The following is a 17,242-nucleotide window of genomic DNA, read 5'->3' on the forward strand; positions in this document are numbered from 1 at the left end:
TATAATAAAAGGCTAGCTATAGGCTAACTAATCAGACCTAAATATAATAAATATAAAAGGCTAGCTATAGGCTAACTGGTCTGACCTACTTCCAATTGATTATGTTGTAAGCTAACAGTGTTAGACTGGGCAATTGCACAGAGAGAGAAGAGAAGGATATGTGTCCTCATGGTAAACGGCAAATAAGCAAATTTTCCAAAAAGTTAGTGTATTTCTTTAAATAGGCTTAACTTAACAGAAAGTCTCCCACTTGAGTGCTGTTATGGATTTGCCATAGCTGTCCAAAAGACACCTTCAAGGCCTTCAACTATCACACAGCAGACAATGTATATCCATATAATGTTCATACTGTGGAAAAATACATGGACAGAAAATCCATAGTACATTAACCATATATCGCCCTGATGAATTAATAAAAAGCCTGAATAAATAACTATCTACTGCTTTTACTCACCCTGTGGGAAAACTCATTGTTTCATGTTCTTTCATTTTGTGTTGTCTTTTCATACTTTGCTTTTCAAGATAATTTTCTACAGTGTTGGCTATGTGACTAACAAAAGGCACAAATTCTCCGGCTGGTACCCTGCACACATCTGTAAATAAGCAGTAAATGTTTTTTTTTTTCATGGAACTCACACATAAACAGCTTTTATGCATTCCTTCAGCTGTGAGGATCGCCATCTGCCCTTTGATCTGAAACGCTCTCCGTCGACTTTCCAAAATACATAATTAGCTTATTTGATAATTTGTCTTCAGAGCCTTCCTAGGCTCATATCACAATACTCAGAAACTAAAGCCCGTCAGTGGGAAATGGATGATTCTTCATATAAATTGAGGAGACACTATAAGGAAAGCTGGCATGGGTGCTTCGCTACAGCACTTAGAACAAGCATCAGTGGGGTTTGACAAATCCAGACAGCACACAGCCATTGGCACAACACTTACGACAACCACCCCCCACCACCCCCCATAATTACACAGCCTGTCCGCGCACTGGCAGAAAACTTTAGCACATGGACACCCATGAGAATGAGGTCCTGAGATATATTCAGAGGAATTCTTAGCCAGTATGAAAGTATTGTGGAGATGACAAGACATTCAATCACTGCAATTTCATTTCAGCGACATTTGTAAATTATGTCAGGGAAGCAAGCGGAGATAAAGGCAGTGTAAACAAGCCCAAACTCTAAAGGCAAAAAAATGTACAAAATCAAGATGCTGCTGCCACGGTCATTATCATGAATTTGAACTCCAAAAAGATGAATCAATTATGCATACAGCCGAGGCTGAAATTAAATTTCACGTCTCAAAACTACTATAAATGCAAATAAAATAAAATGTAATGCAATTCATTATGCACATTGCACATCCAAACCATTGTCTGATAACAGCAAAAGGTAGACTACATTTTATGTTCCATCTAAACGAAATAATGAAATACTAATAAGACTACCCGTGTTTGATTCAATAAGACATTCCCTATGCAGAACTTTCTGTTCACCTCTTCAAAGGCCAGGCCATTTCTCCTCATTGTTATTATATGAACTGCCTCATCACCACAAATGCCCCTGCCTTTCTCCTTTGATTCAACAGCCACATCGGATGTGGAACAAACATAAAGAGGGTATTTGAGGATAACTATTAGCCTAGAAATCTAGACGCGCCCCTAGCGGCAGCAAATTACATTTGCTGCCAGGGCTAGTCTAGCAACTCTCCGTTGACTTGTGAGCTCTAGAAATCGAAACTTAATCTGGCATTGAAATCGTGTATAGAGTCGTTTGTTGGGCTTAACATAATGATTGATGGCAGAGTTGCAACGGTTTGGCTTGAATTCCCTGCTACTTGAAAACAAATATCCTATTGCGTCCTATTGCGTGCAGAGGGAATTTGAAAGACAACTGATTATTCCGACCCTCGGACTGAGCACTGCGAACGGTGAGTGCCCAGACCCTACATTATAATGTGGGTCTGGCTCGCCAGGCTAGATAACTATGGTAGAACTGATCAATACTCGTATAGGGTTTTTATCAATGTTTGAAGCACCAACCGCATGGGGTAGAATTAAATGTAAACATGCGGCTGACTTAATCTTAAGGGAAATTATTTCATATGGAAGAACATATTGTAGGTTACAGCTAATATTGAGTCCACTTTACAAGGATGTGAATTTACTTTATCAGGAGTACATTATCAATTCATTAGAAGTACACTGCACCAATTAATTGATAAAATATTACCCATACACCCATTTAAGCTGGTTATTACTCTCTCTCTCTCAGAAAGACACACACACACACACAATGTTTTTAGTAATTGCATCATCTTGCTGAATTTTAGGTGTATAATTTCCTGTGTGTGCACAAATTCTGGCTTTCTGCACCACCACCAGATCCATGGTGGTTATGACAGCTGTTTATTGGAGGTCAAAATGCGTAGTCTCAGTGATGGGTCGGTGACCTCCTGTGTCTCTCAACCAGTACCGCCTCAGGCTTAGAACACCTGCTGAGAGATCTCCATGGCAACACAGCCTCCCTAGTTCCTCCACCCAAGAAAGGGTAGCAAGGACCAAAATCTAACAAGACAGGACAGATGTTGAACAGCTACTGTAGAATCTGCACGAATGAAGCACACACTGTTGTGCTTAATTGAATTCTGCTCAGAAGCCCTGTTTGCGAGGCCTGCATGTACAAGGTGGAAATTACAAGGAGCAACATAACATTTCTCAATATGTACTGCCAAGGCCCCAGTATTATAAAACCATTTATTGATGTACTTCATATGTGCCTGCATGTATCCATAATACATTCATAGCTTTACATACTGTAAAAGGCTCCTTATAGAATCATATTCTAGAACAAACTACATACTCCCCTCCCCATAAATGTCAACGATATGCTCTGTCATTTTAATGTGACAGTATATTACTAAATTTGCATACACAATGCATTATTGAGGACTCCTTAATGCCACACTGAATCTGTCAAGACAAGCTCCAGAGAACACACCTTTTTTCCTGATCGTACCTACATGTAGGTTACACTTACAACCAGAAATAATACTGAAAATCTTTGCAATCACCAAGGCAGGAGTGCAAAGCGTGCAAAGTATGTGGAGCAGAGAAGGAAGCTGCCTGCAATCAGACGTGAGGCTTCATCTTCCTCCTCCTCCTCCTCTCAGGCCGACCGATGCCTGCTCAGCACTACCCACTGATGCAACACTCATTTGCATGGCTGACCTCAATAGCAAAAAAAATAAAGAAAATCTTCCATATGGAGCGAGATTCCTTTTAATTTGCCCGGCTTTAGAAACTTTGAACTGTTCATTAATATTTATCTTGGTTCACGTTCCTTGGCACTTTTTAAATGTTTAATTTGGTTCAGGAGCATTAAACAATAATGCCGGCACACATTCCCCACTAAATGTACACTGATGACGGAGCGACCATCCCTCCCCCGACCCCCCCATCCCCCTATCCCTTGGAAATAACTGAGCAACCAACCAAGCAACAATCCAACCAACAGTGTCATGAAATGTACTGTATTCCCCACCCTGGATTACTTAGGCTATACATCCACATGTCTTTCCCCCATGCAGTGAATCTAACTCTGATGGCGTCCTCATGCACTCTGCATAAAGCCCAAGGCAGCCCCATGCCTACAAGCTGCAGATTGGCATCTCCTGCTTTCCTGTTCCACCGCGTGCAGTCTCTGGGTGATGCTGGGGAAAGTAATCCACTACCAGGTCTAAATGAATTTGTTTTTCAATGAGCCCCGCATAAATATGAACCCGCATGTCAAACACATGTGGAATTACACGCCCTGTTAGCATGTCCTGCACCTGGCGTCGCTTTTCTGTTGGGCGAGAAAACAAACAGTGGATAAATGGATTGATGCATGCATGTAGGGTTCTCCAAAAAAACGCAATGCCAAGACAAACACAAGTAAATCGCATTAGTGGTGCATGGGTGGAGATGAATGAAGGCTGTGCACCCAGTAGGACAGCTACATGAGCTGGTTTGGTGCCCTGCCATTGGGTCTGAGTCATTTCGGTATGGTGTGTGTGTGTGGGGGGGGGGTGCTTTGGCACCATCCAAACTGCACTCGTGGCAAATAGCAGGGCAAACATGTAATATGATCCTTTTTGTGGTGTTTGTTATTATCACAATGCCAAGCCTAACATTGGGTGGGTCTGTTTGAAGGTAGCCCTTCCTGCTGTGTGTGTCACTGCTGGAACACATGTGTGCCTACTGTGACTAGTGGAGCTTTTGTAATATACATAAATAATTTCTGGCAACAAACCCATGCGTGTTTTTAATAATAAATGACATTACTTGGACTGCCTTGACTGCCACCACTAATTATGCAAGCCTATGGCTTCAGAAGTCCAGACTCACCATAAGATTATGTCAAGGTCATGTGTGGTGCAACAGTGGGAGTGCCAAGGTCAACCTACATGATGTTCTTGTTAGAGACTTTCTGAGAGGCAATAGTTGGTAAGGGACTTAAGTCAAGTGGCCATCAGCTCATTACCACAACCATTGTCATTTTCATGAATTTGTTCATTTAGGAGGTACTTTTTCCAATTTGACTTGAGGCATAGCACAAACGTATTTCCCATATGTATATATACTCCCAGGGTATCAATCCTGTGACCTTGAAGTTGTAATCACCTTGGTTTTTTAGTTTCATCTTGGCTTTGTTAGCACCTTGCTGTACAAGGCAGAGGAGCAGTCAGGCAGATATGTGTGTGTTGAGTATGTTGTTTCAGAGGGAGGGCAGCGGTAGAATCGGTGACCCATACCAGGCACAGACTCCTCGGGGACCCAGAACCTGAGGTAATTTCCCAAACCCCACACCTCATCTCTTTCCCACTCACTTCTTGTCCACTCTTCACTGTCCTATAAAATAAAGACTGAAAAGCCCAAAATATAACTTAAAATATTTATATGTTGTCTCAGACTCGCCCTTCCAAATGTGGAGATGTCCCTTTCCCTGAAACACACCCATGAGTGCTGGCCTTTAAAAGGTGAGTCTCCCTCAAATCGATCTACGAGTAGATCTTGAGTCCAGCCTTCAGCAATAGAAATACGAAAGAGGGAGTTGTTGTTTGAAATCCTGTAGTCATGTCGATGCATATCCTCACTCAGTCCCAGTTAACTTACAGTGCCCTGTCTTCCATCCTGTTTGTCTGAGCTCTGTACCACAAATGTCAATATACAGAGAGCTTATAGCTGCTGTTCACCCAGTGCATTCTCTGAGTGGAGATTGAAGTGAGGCTCAATGCTGAATAGTGTGAAAGCGATAAAGAGTCTTAAGTCACTGGAGCACACTATTAACTGGCCATAAACAGAACTCTGGGAAGATTTAAATGCTCCTCTTCCCCTACAGCACAGCCATGTAGACTTTCTTGGCCTATATACAAAAAGGGGGCCATTTTCCCATTTCCTTTTTTTATAAACAAGGATCCTTGATGTAGTGTAGGCTTCATGGGGTTTGTTAAAGGAGAGCACCCACTATTGAAAATCAATAATACTTGGGGTAAGGATGAGAAAAAGCCCATGGCATGTTTTGTTGGTCATTTGCAGTTAAATGTGGCACTATCTTTTTACACTAAAAGGGAACGGTGGTCAATTCTTAAAGCATATTTTACAAGTGTACTGAAAGCAACCTGTACAGGGGATTCACATTCTATCTGTGTTTATATGAGTTTTGAAAGAATGCCTTTGAGGATGACAAATTGTCCACATCTCCTATGAGAGGATAATGGTCAAGTGAGCTCTTACAGCAGCTGGGGGCTATAGCACAAGATGGCCACCATCCAGCGATGGGCATTTCCAGGCGAGTGCAGAAAGTTTGGTTGTTTTTATCCTTTGAAGAGAAGACCCTTATTGCATTGTGTGTTACCCTCTCAAACGGTTGCCACTCCAGGAGTGCTTTTCAGCCATGAAAAGTGTGAGAAGCGAGCTAAGTGTTTCCCATTAGCTTACCTCTTAAGGGTATGCTATTGAGACAAAATCTCTGCAGGAGACGAACAAACGAAAATCATGACGGAAACTACAGCATCCTCTCCTCAGCTGTTTTATGGACAGCTTCAATCTTCCTGTCTGCCCTGAGGGCAGACTGGTCCGGAGAACTGCACCAGAACAAACTGAACCCCCCCCCCCCCCTCCCCAGAACCGCAAAGGGCTGAGTCAGTCACTGAACAGTACCACGGTTCTGTAGGAGGTTGGCAGATGAGTAAGCCCTTGTTTCTACCCCTGACTGTCTGCCTCTGCCCTGTGGCAGAAAACAGTGAACCTTGAGACATCAGGACCAGCCATAGCCTGAAGACAAGATTCCTGGTAGACCACGTGGACCAGAAGCATTTCTAAACTAAGACGAGGGGATGCATGCATTGATCCAGTAGGCCATGGCTTACAGAAGGTACAGATGGAACACTATGTTATGCCAGAGAGATCCAGTGTTTACTTTATTGTTTCCTTCATCTGCTATGATGTCCAACAGAAATGGGGGACAACCTTTATCATGGTCCAGTTTGTTCAAATGGATGTATCCTACTCTTTTACTAATAATGAAATTATTTTGTTCTGAATGTTTAGAGTATGGCTTTATTTCATAATAAATGATATACTTAATAACTTAAGTATACTGTATAGTTACTTATACTTAAGTACTTAAGTGCTAAACTTAATAACTGCCTTTTAAATTCAAATCTTTAAAAGTGTATCCCAAATAAGGCTACCATGACTACTTCAGCATTCTAATCTGAGTCTTGGCTGGCTTGGGCTCTTTCAGCTGAGTCACTACTGGCTCTTTGGCTCTTTAACTCCCCATTAGATGACACTGAGGACTTACCTGAGTAGGGCTGCTTGAGGAGACACTGAGGGCCAGACTCCCGCTCCATATATCAGGCCCAGAGAGCTGCCAGCACGGTCAGACACCAGCAGGCGAGCCAGAGCACCAGCCCAGCCTGATGAGAGAAGCACAGATGGCCTTCAGTTCCTTGGTGTGAAGCTAAGCAAACACAAGGAAGCAGGATACACCGTTAATGTGGGCAGGTGTATTTATCTTGCTTGGTTGGATATAGTATGAATGCTACACTACTTTGTCTTTGTGCTACTACTTACAGTCTTTGTGCTTCTGTGATGTTGACATGTAGTGCTAGGGCAGAAGGCAGATAAGATGGACCTGTCTAGACTATGCATATTTTAGTAAAGAGTAACATTCTAAACTCATCGTCAAGGATGTAGAGCTGTTTGTCATTGTATTAAGGAAAGCACTAATCCACTATTGATGCACTATAGTGGAGCTGAGGCAAAACCTCTTTGGATGTGAGACCTAACATTTGCCAGGTTCAATTTGAAGCACATCGCTCCTTATTTCTAGAATATAACCTTTTATTCAAAACATAATAGAGTGTGCTGCTGTTGCCCTGGGATCTGAGCCTTTGATATCCTGGTCTTCTGGGTCAAACTGTGACACTCCAGGTTGGGTCCTGAGTTAACCATTTAATCAGCTTTATATGACATACACAGCTAAGTATGAAGTGTGAAGAGACTGTCACCGTAGCAATGGTCAAATTATTACCCAAGTGAGCATGTGAATAAGCATGAAAAGTTGACTGAAGTTTATTTCTGTGTTGATAAACACAAGAGCGGCCAGAGGAGAGAAGAGAGAGTTGGGGTGGTAAACAGTGTTGAAGTTCCCTCTGGATAAATATCCAGCCTCTCCCCTATTCCTCACCAGACTTGTGTCACAGGCAGCATAAAAGCGTCAGCATCAGAGAGGACTTGCCAAGATGACAGAAATTCAATCTTGCGGGCATAACAAAGTGTTTTGACTCATGTACACAGTTGCTCCCATTTCTTTTTTCTTCCCTCTCCTTTGGTGGGCAGACATCGCTTTAAAAGGCAAGGGAAAATGTTGCATACGAAAGATAAACATTATCTCCATCACAAACTGTACATTTGGCACCCACGCCCTGCACTGCCTCTCAAGACAGGCTCTCAGCCAACATTAAATCAATACATTTTCAAGCTTCACAGAACATAATTTGAATGTCCGGCTGGCGAAGACGCACCATTGCAAGATTTAAGCCATACAATGTGGATTAATTAAGTACACCCACTGAGCATGATGTGGTTAAATGCTTTCTTGACAGTGTTTTTAAATGATTTTTGAAAGACACCTCGGGGCACTTTTTGTAATGCATTGCCACTGCCAGAGCTTGGACAGTTCAAAAGAATCATTTACCATTTGATGAGTTCCCTGTCTCTGCTTTCAAACATTAAGCATGATGTGATTATGTAATGCCTTTGAATGCCGAGACATGTCCTCACAATGATAACTAAGAAACAGGGGCCTCATTTTCTTTTTTTTTATCATTTGTTAGTGCAACACTGCCACCTATCTGGGAACGGTGGAACTGCCAGGACACGTGTTCCAGACACATGGGGGCTCCTGCTACTGATTAGGGCTACAGCGAGATGTGTGAAGTCCATGTGCCGAGGAATGAGACCTACAGCCAAGGAGAATCTTTTGATATTAACATCAGAAGCCTTGTGCTTTACATCTGGCTACAGAGATCCCAGGGCAGGCGTACACACCATAAACACAAAGCAAGGCAGTCAGTTGCCTGCACTGACAGGGTGTGAGTCATATTTTAAGTCCTACCACTCTGTGCAAGGGGAAAAAAGATAAAGAGCTTTGGTATATGACGTCTTTCATATTATTTGTATTATTCTAGATGGACATTTCTCCTTAGATTTTTAATAGCTGGACATTTTGGTTAAGTAAGCCTGTCATATTATGCATTCTTTTCTCTGCATGTCAGTCCCCTTCGACAGGAATGTGATGTGCAATGTTACGGTTTGTGTCTCCATCTACTGGTAGCCTATAAAACAGCTTCCATGCCACTAGGCTGTGCATAAATATCGGTGACATGATGGCTGTTCTTCATTTAATATATGGTCAGAGATTTACATATCCATGTATGTATTTATTTGCATGAAATAATGAAAGGTGAGGTGTATCAGGTCAGACACATAAAGTGAGAGGTCTATGTTTTCAGCAAGCACAGAGAGGGTAGGGTATAAGGCCTATACAAACAGACTTAGAATTGGGAATGGGGTGATGGGTGAGATGGTTATTTATCAGACATCTCATCTAAAAAAGGATCTATTGAGTACTGGAACAATGTATTTGTACACACATACACATGGGGGGGCGGGGGGTGAAAAAATGTATAATAATAATAATATATATAATATGTATAATAATAATAATAAATTGGTTTTATATAGCACCTTTCAAGAAACTCAAGGTCGCTTTACAAGAAGCTAGTATGTATGTGTGTGTGTGTGCGTGTGTGTGTATGTCTGCTTATGTATTTCTGAAGCTAGTTTCTGTTGTGCCTGGCTTTTGTGCCTCTCTATAGACCTGTATTCTATTGGGTATGCAGAGCTTCACAGCTGCAGCAGAGCATGCTGGGTAAATTTCAGTGTTATGTTCCTGTTAACCCCTGACGATTAAAAGCCATCCACACAGAGCACCTTCAAAAGGTGCCAGTCGCTAATTTTAAATGTCATCATTCAACATGATATTTCAAATAGACACTTTCCTGTCATGCATTTTCTTTGAAGTTTGTCACAGCCAGCTATGTCTGTACGTTTCGATTGAAAAAGATGAAAAGCCAGTTTTGCCTCCCATGCATTAAACATGAGAAAATGAAGACGTTTCAGAACAGGAGCAGATTGATCGGCAGTCATCTCTGTGCCAGCTAATTGGTCCATTTTTCTACAATCAGGATAATCACGAAAACCAAAGCAACCAGTAAAAATAAACAGCAAGTCATTTTGTAGTGCCCTCCTACCTTTGTCTGTTCACACAATGTGAATAAGAGAGTGAATTGGTATGGATTGGAGTGGAAGAGGTATAATATTTCAGAGCATTTGTGAAAATAACTGACTGAATGCGTAGCTGTCAAGAAATGAAACGAGATGTGGGAAGTCTTCTCTGAGGTTCACCTTTCCTTTTTCTTTACATTTTGTCTTTCATCCTTTGTCTTTCATCCTTCATCCTTCTGTTTTTTTCTGCCACCTCTTTCTAGTATTCAGCCCACTCAAAATTCACTCCACTCCAATCATCCTCCCAACCTCCTTGCTCTGCTGTTATTGCTCTCAATGAGGCAGAGCTATGGACCCCAGCCACAAATTGTTTGGGGGTGTCACCAGAAACAAGCCCATATAATCCGGCAATCAGCAGACGAAAATGGAACAAAACTGCCAGGTGGATTTGCTTAGGGGCACAAAATGATGACAACATGGGACTGTGTGCAGGTTGTCTCGGTCGACCCATGGGGAAGGGGAATTGCAGTGTGGAACAGCAGAGTTTGCACAGCAACTGTCTCAGTTTGCTATGTCCTCTAAAGAATCCCAGAATGCATCAGCTGGTCAAAAGAGACCACATTTGGATGTATGGTGTGGGATGTAGTTTCCCAGAGAAAGTACTTTCAAGAGATAAGATGAGGTGAGATTGTGCAAGGACATCAATCATCATACATTAAATATCACATACTGCAAAAAACAACATTAGTTATGGTTGCTGTGCTCATAATCTGCCAATATCCGCTGTTGAGTTGTATTGTTGGCTTCTGCTGTTTAGAGATTAGTCTGGTAAAAAAATGAAAGTAAAACCTTCAAAACAATGAATGACTTTTACCCAAACACTTAACTTGGCATCATTTGGTAATATTTATTTAACTGTCACACAACTGGTAGCACTGCCACAGCATGACTGAGCTACACCTTATCATTGGCCTTAATCGCAAATATGAAATTGTGAAGCCTAGAAACACTAAAACAGATCTAATATATGAATGCAGGTCTTTCAATGGTATGCAGCTACTGAAATTATTGTTGATCATTATCTTTATTTATCTTTGTGGAGTGCTAAAAGCATCTTATATAATTTCTACATGCTCATCTTTTTTATGGTCCATCATGAGAGTGAATGGGTATTCTTCTCATTAACTTAAACTGCACACTTCTCATTAACTTAACTGAGAACACTGTTTCAGAATCAAGGCTCAAGTCAAATTTCCAATTTATCCAAATGTTAAGAACTTTACAGTCTGCAGAATTTGTGCAATAGCGCAACATAGCGTGGATGTGCAGTGCACAAGTGCAGTTACAATGTATAAGGAGGAAAACATGAGCAGAGATGATGAGTAAGATGGTACCGTTTATTCATTTATTTTCAGATAAGGTGTTTAGAGCTAGTGGGACCCAGTAGGAGGTGGGTCTTCAGGCATTGATTTGGAAAGAAAATAAGTCAGCAACATTTTGCTCTGTATCAAACCCCTCACATACATATACTGAGAGCCATGTATTGACAGGTTGAGCAGGGGGGAAATCAAGTGTCAAGTCAATATTCCATTTCCATCAGACAAAGGGTGGCAGCAGATCAGATATTTTGGAGGTCGTCCACAAGAGCTACATGGGGTGCAGATATAACTGGGATAGTGTGAGGGACTTGAGACTTGAGTCAAGTCTGAAAACTGGTTTTTCAACCATTGCGGACCGATTAAGGAAGTGGACTGTGTGGACTAAGGCCTTGTGTTATGCATTGATGGTATAGCATCGCAGGCTGTTCATCCCAAGATCACACTGGACAGGACAGAGTGACGGTTGAGGGAGAAGAAGATTCATAGAGTTCATAGATATTATGTATCCAGTGTTTTATTGGTAGTAGCATAGCAGATTGAGGTAGTAAACTACAAGATAATCAAAGGCCATAATTGTGGCGCCCCAGACAAATCTCAGCCTCTATGGTCTACACTGAAGAAAAAAAAACATGGCATGCTGCTATGAAAGCTGGCGTCAGGGTCTGGAAGTTGATGTGAACAGCCACAGGGAGCACCAATAGAGAGAGAGACGAGAAGAGATGTGACGGGTGCCCTTTTCGGTTAATGGAGGACCAGTCGTCTCGGCACACTGAATCATCCGGTGGGGTTCAGCGACAGCCACAGCCTGGTGATCAAGCCAGCGGGCATGTTTCACTGCTGGAGGGGCAGTGCACCAGCAGAACTGGCTTAATTCTGCCCTGCCTTGGGCCTGCGGTCATTCTCTGTCTCTCTCTCAACCAGGCAACTTGCCAGTGGACTTTGAGATAAGGAACACTCAGTCCCTATATGCTTCACTGTGTATTGGCAGATAGATGCATGAATCAAAGACATCATTAAAATACATTTTTTATGTTCAAGGAGAGATTTTTGCTGGCCTGCTTTTTATTGAGTGAATGAAATAGGACATGCTGACATATGTCATCAATCACATGTATTGCTGAGCTCCACTGTTTTTCTCCATATAATTAACTCATAAGGCAGAAAATGATAAAAAGTACACTACTGTAAGTACTCACAAGTGTAATAACCTTTCCGCAAATGTAATAAACCATAAAAACATGATACAAATATGATTAAATGTAATAATTACCCTAAAAATGTAAAACCTCTTAATGAATGTACACAAGTATGGTAGAGGTGCAAACACAGGCAGCTTTAAGAAGCCAGTGGAGACTGCTGCACTACACTGCCAGTACTCCTTCAGCCAGTGGGCTTACTGCAGACACACTGTAACACCTTTGGAAAGCTGTCTCTACCTATTCAGAGACACTTACCTCAGGACCCCAGACAAGTCTCAGATTCCACCGCTCAGGAGCTGTCAGCATGACACCTCCTGGCTCACAGCGCGAGGCACACCGGAAATGTCAAACTCAACCGGCCCCCGCCACCCTCAGACTCCGCCAGCCTCCGTCACCCAGGGCTCAGACTCCCTGTTGCAGCAGGCTTCAAGGAGTGCTACCCATGAGTCTACACCCTCAGAGGCCTCCAAACAGGGGACCCCTGCCTCCATCACAACCTGTGAGAATGTGACCCCTACCAACAAGGCCACGTTTCACCTCCAGATATCCACAGGCTGCCAACACACCTCCAACACACACACACGCACACACACACACACACACACACACACACACACACACACACACACAAACACACACACACACACACAAAAGATGTGAAGTTGTGTGTAAGTGACTGCCAGTGTGTTACCACTGCACTGCTGAAGGAAGAAAAGCAACACTCCCACAGTCTCCTTTGTGGTCTTCTCCCTAGAATTCTGGCGCTATGTTGAACACAGAAATGCAAAGCTTGAGAAGAGGTGAGAAGAAATAGAGATTTCACTAAACAAAAAATAGTCCCCAAAGAGTATTTAGTTCTCCGATTCCCCAGTCTTGAACTTACACAGCCCCAAAACACCTTTTCAATGCATCCAAAGAGCAAGATCACCCCGGCACATACTAGCCTGGAAAATCCAGACCCTGGTAATCTAGAAAGATTTAAGGGTCTGGCCACGAATAATGAAAATGGCCCAACTCAAGGGGCGGCACCAAGCATGCATTTGAAAATCTCACTGCACGCAATTGGATCACACTCCAACCAATGTTTATTGACTGATTCCGGACTTCGATGCAATTGGATAACACTGCGACTAATGTTTACTGACTGATTTGTGGCAGAGCTGTCGTCATCTGTTTAGCTCGCCTCATGGCCCGCCTATATCAGATACATTGATGTGATTGGTTCCTCGCGATGCAAGGGGTAAAACTAACGTGCATTATTACTCATAGCCAGAGTGTCTCGCAGAGACAATTTAATTGTGCTTTCGCGAGAACTCTGGATTTCCAGGGTTGGCACATACAGCAAGCAGTCCAGATCTGGAACATTGTCTTACTGTAATGGATCCAGACATAATCAGTACTACAAAGTGAGATGGTATGTATGTTAGGTATGTTAAGCCTCAAGCCAGGAAGAAATTAAAATTTGACTTTTTTCTTGTACATTTGAACGGTTTTGTGTAAAAATTGTGAGTTGTTTGCTTTAAACTAGGAATGCAACTATACACTCAACTCACGATTCAGTGCAAATTTAAGTTCCCGATATGATTTTCTCACAATTTTTTTTTTAAAGACAAATTATGACTGAAAAATATTCCTTTATTTGTATAAACTGGGAGGAATACAAGGTCTGCACTCGTTGCCACCTAAGTGTCTCTTTTTGTTCAATTTGTATGCACCTGTAGCTTTAGCCTGCAAACATTGCCTTATTCTGTAATAGACCCAAACACAGACAGTAGCCAATTCTTGAGTGAGTCTGAATGTGATTTGGGATTGATCCATTAGAGCTTACAGCTATCTTGGTGCTTGCTGCAGATATTACACACCCAGTCCCAGACATGAGCTGATTATGGAACAGGGTCGGCCATGATTCTGTGCCTCTGGTGCGTACCCGACCTGTTCCAAAGCCAGCTTATATCTGGGGAGTTTGTAACTGTAGAGAGCTGCAGTAGTTGACAGGTTCAGTGTACCCATCAGCATCGATCGCAGGTGTTTCCTTTTGCTGCCTCTCGCAAGGGTAATGCAGCTGTCCTAAACGTCTCTCAGATGCAGCCCACGAGTGCTCACAAAACACACATGCCATCAAGCCCCACTAGTAACAACAAGGCATAGGCCACTTCTCATCTTCAACTCTGCATTCAATAAAGAGCTGCATGCGCAACACACCGTTTTACCTTTGAGTGACTGTGCAACACATTAGGTTTTATAAACAGCAAAGATGTCTTCAAACTGTGGTACGGGTACCACTGCTGGTACACAGACTTTCTCTAATGGTACTCTGGGAGTCTCCAAGGTGTTTTTTCATAAAGACTAAATAGTCACTTCAAATTATATATAATATATAATGAAAGTCCTTAACTGATGCGATCACTGAAGTTAAATTTAAACTAGTTTTTGTCTCTCCAAGTTGGCTCTCCAAGTACCACCACTATGACCGGCATTAAAATAGCGTTGGCCAATTTAACTATTATTTTACATTGTACATACTGTTTTGCGTTGTTTCTTTTTCAATTTCAAGTTTCTTACGGCCTACGCTATTTTAATGCCGGTCATAGTGGTGGTGCTTGGAGAGCCAATTGTTTTCTGAGGTGGTACTACTCATTGTGAAATGTTTGAGAATCACTGTTCTAAATGAAACATAAAACATTGAATGTGTTGTGCATGAATACATTTCGCGAAAGCTTCAACAGCTATGACATGCACCACAGCCAAGTTTTGCAAAACCCAAGGATGGCATTTTTGTGCATGTAGCCACTCTAAATACAAGGCATGATTGTATTCTCACAAGGGGGCAGTGATTGGCTACTCACTGCGGCAGCTGTGAGCTTCTTCCCTCAGGGGTCCAGTGGTATTCTGAGCTCCTCTGGTGTGTTAGCCTGGCACCTAATCACCCAGCATGCTGTAGCTGGCAGGCACAACTGAAATCTCGATAATGGAAAGGCTGTTAGGCTATAAAAAGGTTAGGCCTATAACTTCCCACAGAGTGACCTAAAAAACTATTGGAAAGATTGAAGTTATTGGTGTAACTTTAACAGAGAGACCAGACACAAGACCTCTGGGTTGTGAAGCCTGAAGTTCTGATCATTGCGGTCGTCCATCGTTGTTAAAAAAACTAAAGTAATAACTGACCTCAGTCTTTTGAAAAGTCCATGATCAGGATGTGACGAGTCCTTTACAATACTTTGGGCCCTGGTATAGTCTTTTCTTGTAGGTCTCCTGCAGGGTAGGGAGAGGTGCTCTGATGGTACGTTCGGCAGATCGCACCACTCTCTGTAGGGCACTGCAGTCACGGGCTGTACAGTTCCCATACCAAATAATGCTACTTGTCAGGACACTCTCCACAGCTGAGGAGTAAAAGGCCTTCAAGATGGGTGCTGATACTTTGAACTTCCTTAGCTGGCGTAGGAAGTACAGTCTTTGCCTAGATTTCCTCAGTGTGTGCTGGGTGTTAACAGTCCATGTTAGATCGTAAGTGAGGTGTACTCCCAGGTATTTTAAGCTTGTCACTCTCTCCACTGGCAGCCCAAGTGGAGTGTAAGCTCTGTTCTGTTGTTTCCTGTAGTCCACCACCATTTCCTTTGTTTTGCTGACATTCAAAGTGAGGTTGTTGGACTGACACCACTGTGCTACCTCATCCACCTGGTTCAGATAGCCCTGTTCATTGTTGTTGCTGATTAGGCCCACCACCACTGTGTCATCTGCAAATTTAATGATGGAGGTGTGACTACTGCTGGCTCTGCAGTCATGGGTGTAGATGTTATACAGCAGAGGACTCAAAACACAGATTTTGGTTGGTTAAGGTGTCAGATGCCAGACCACCCACCCTGACCACCTGTGATCGGTCAGTGAGGAAGCTGTGAATCCATTTGCAAATGGTGTTGTTTAATTCAATCCGAGTGTGGGGGACTATGGTATTGAATGCTGAACTATAGTCAATAAAACAGCATTCTCACATACTTTCCCTTTCCTCCCTTCAGGTGGTTTAGGGTGGTGTGCAGGAGGTTGGAGATGGCATTATCTCTGGACCTGTTGGTTGGGCAAACTGGAGGGGGTCGAAGGAGCTTGGTAAAGATGAGCAAATGAAATTCTTCCCAAGCTTTTCAAAGCACTTCATCACTGTTGATGTCAGGGCCACTGGGCGGTAGTCAATTTAGGCATGATGGGCTTTTGTTTTTTGGCACAGGTACAATAGTGGACTTCTTAAAGCATGTTGGAACGGTAACTTGAGCCAATGACAACACAGGGGCTAGCTGGTTAGTACAGGATTTCAGTACCCTCCCAGAAATGCCATCTGGTCCTGCAGCCTTCCTGCAATTTGCCTTAAACACATTTCTCACATCATACTCGGAGACAGTGAATGGAGTTTCCTCACCATCGTTCTCATCCGCTTCTATAGTAAGGGTGCATGAGTCTTCAAATTGTGCATAAAAAGCATTTAACTCGTTGGCAAAGGAGTTACTCACTCATCACTGAAGGAGACTTGCTTTCAAAGCCTGTGATGGTTCTCAGTCCTTCCCAAACACGAGCTGGATCACCCTCACTAAAGTCGGCTTCCACTCTGTCCCTATAGCGCCATCAAGCACACATGCCATCAAGCCCCACCAGTAACAACAAGGCATAGACCACTTCTCGACTTCAACTCTGCATTCACAAAAGAGCTGCATGCGCACAACACACCATTTCACCGTTTTACCGTTTCACCTTTGTGTGACTGTGCAACATATTAGGTTTTATAAAACATGTCTTCTAAATCAGTGGTTCACAAACTGTGGATAAATTGACAG

Source organism: Alosa pseudoharengus, unplaced genomic scaffold, assembly GCF_046254945.1.
Source record: "Alosa pseudoharengus isolate Yale_2024_CS ecotype anadromous, Long Island Sound unplaced genomic scaffold, YU_APseudo_1.1 YU_APseudo_1.1_scf_8, whole genome shotgun sequence".
Lineage (NCBI taxonomy): Eukaryota > Metazoa > Chordata > Actinopteri > Clupeiformes > Clupeidae > Alosa > Alosa pseudoharengus.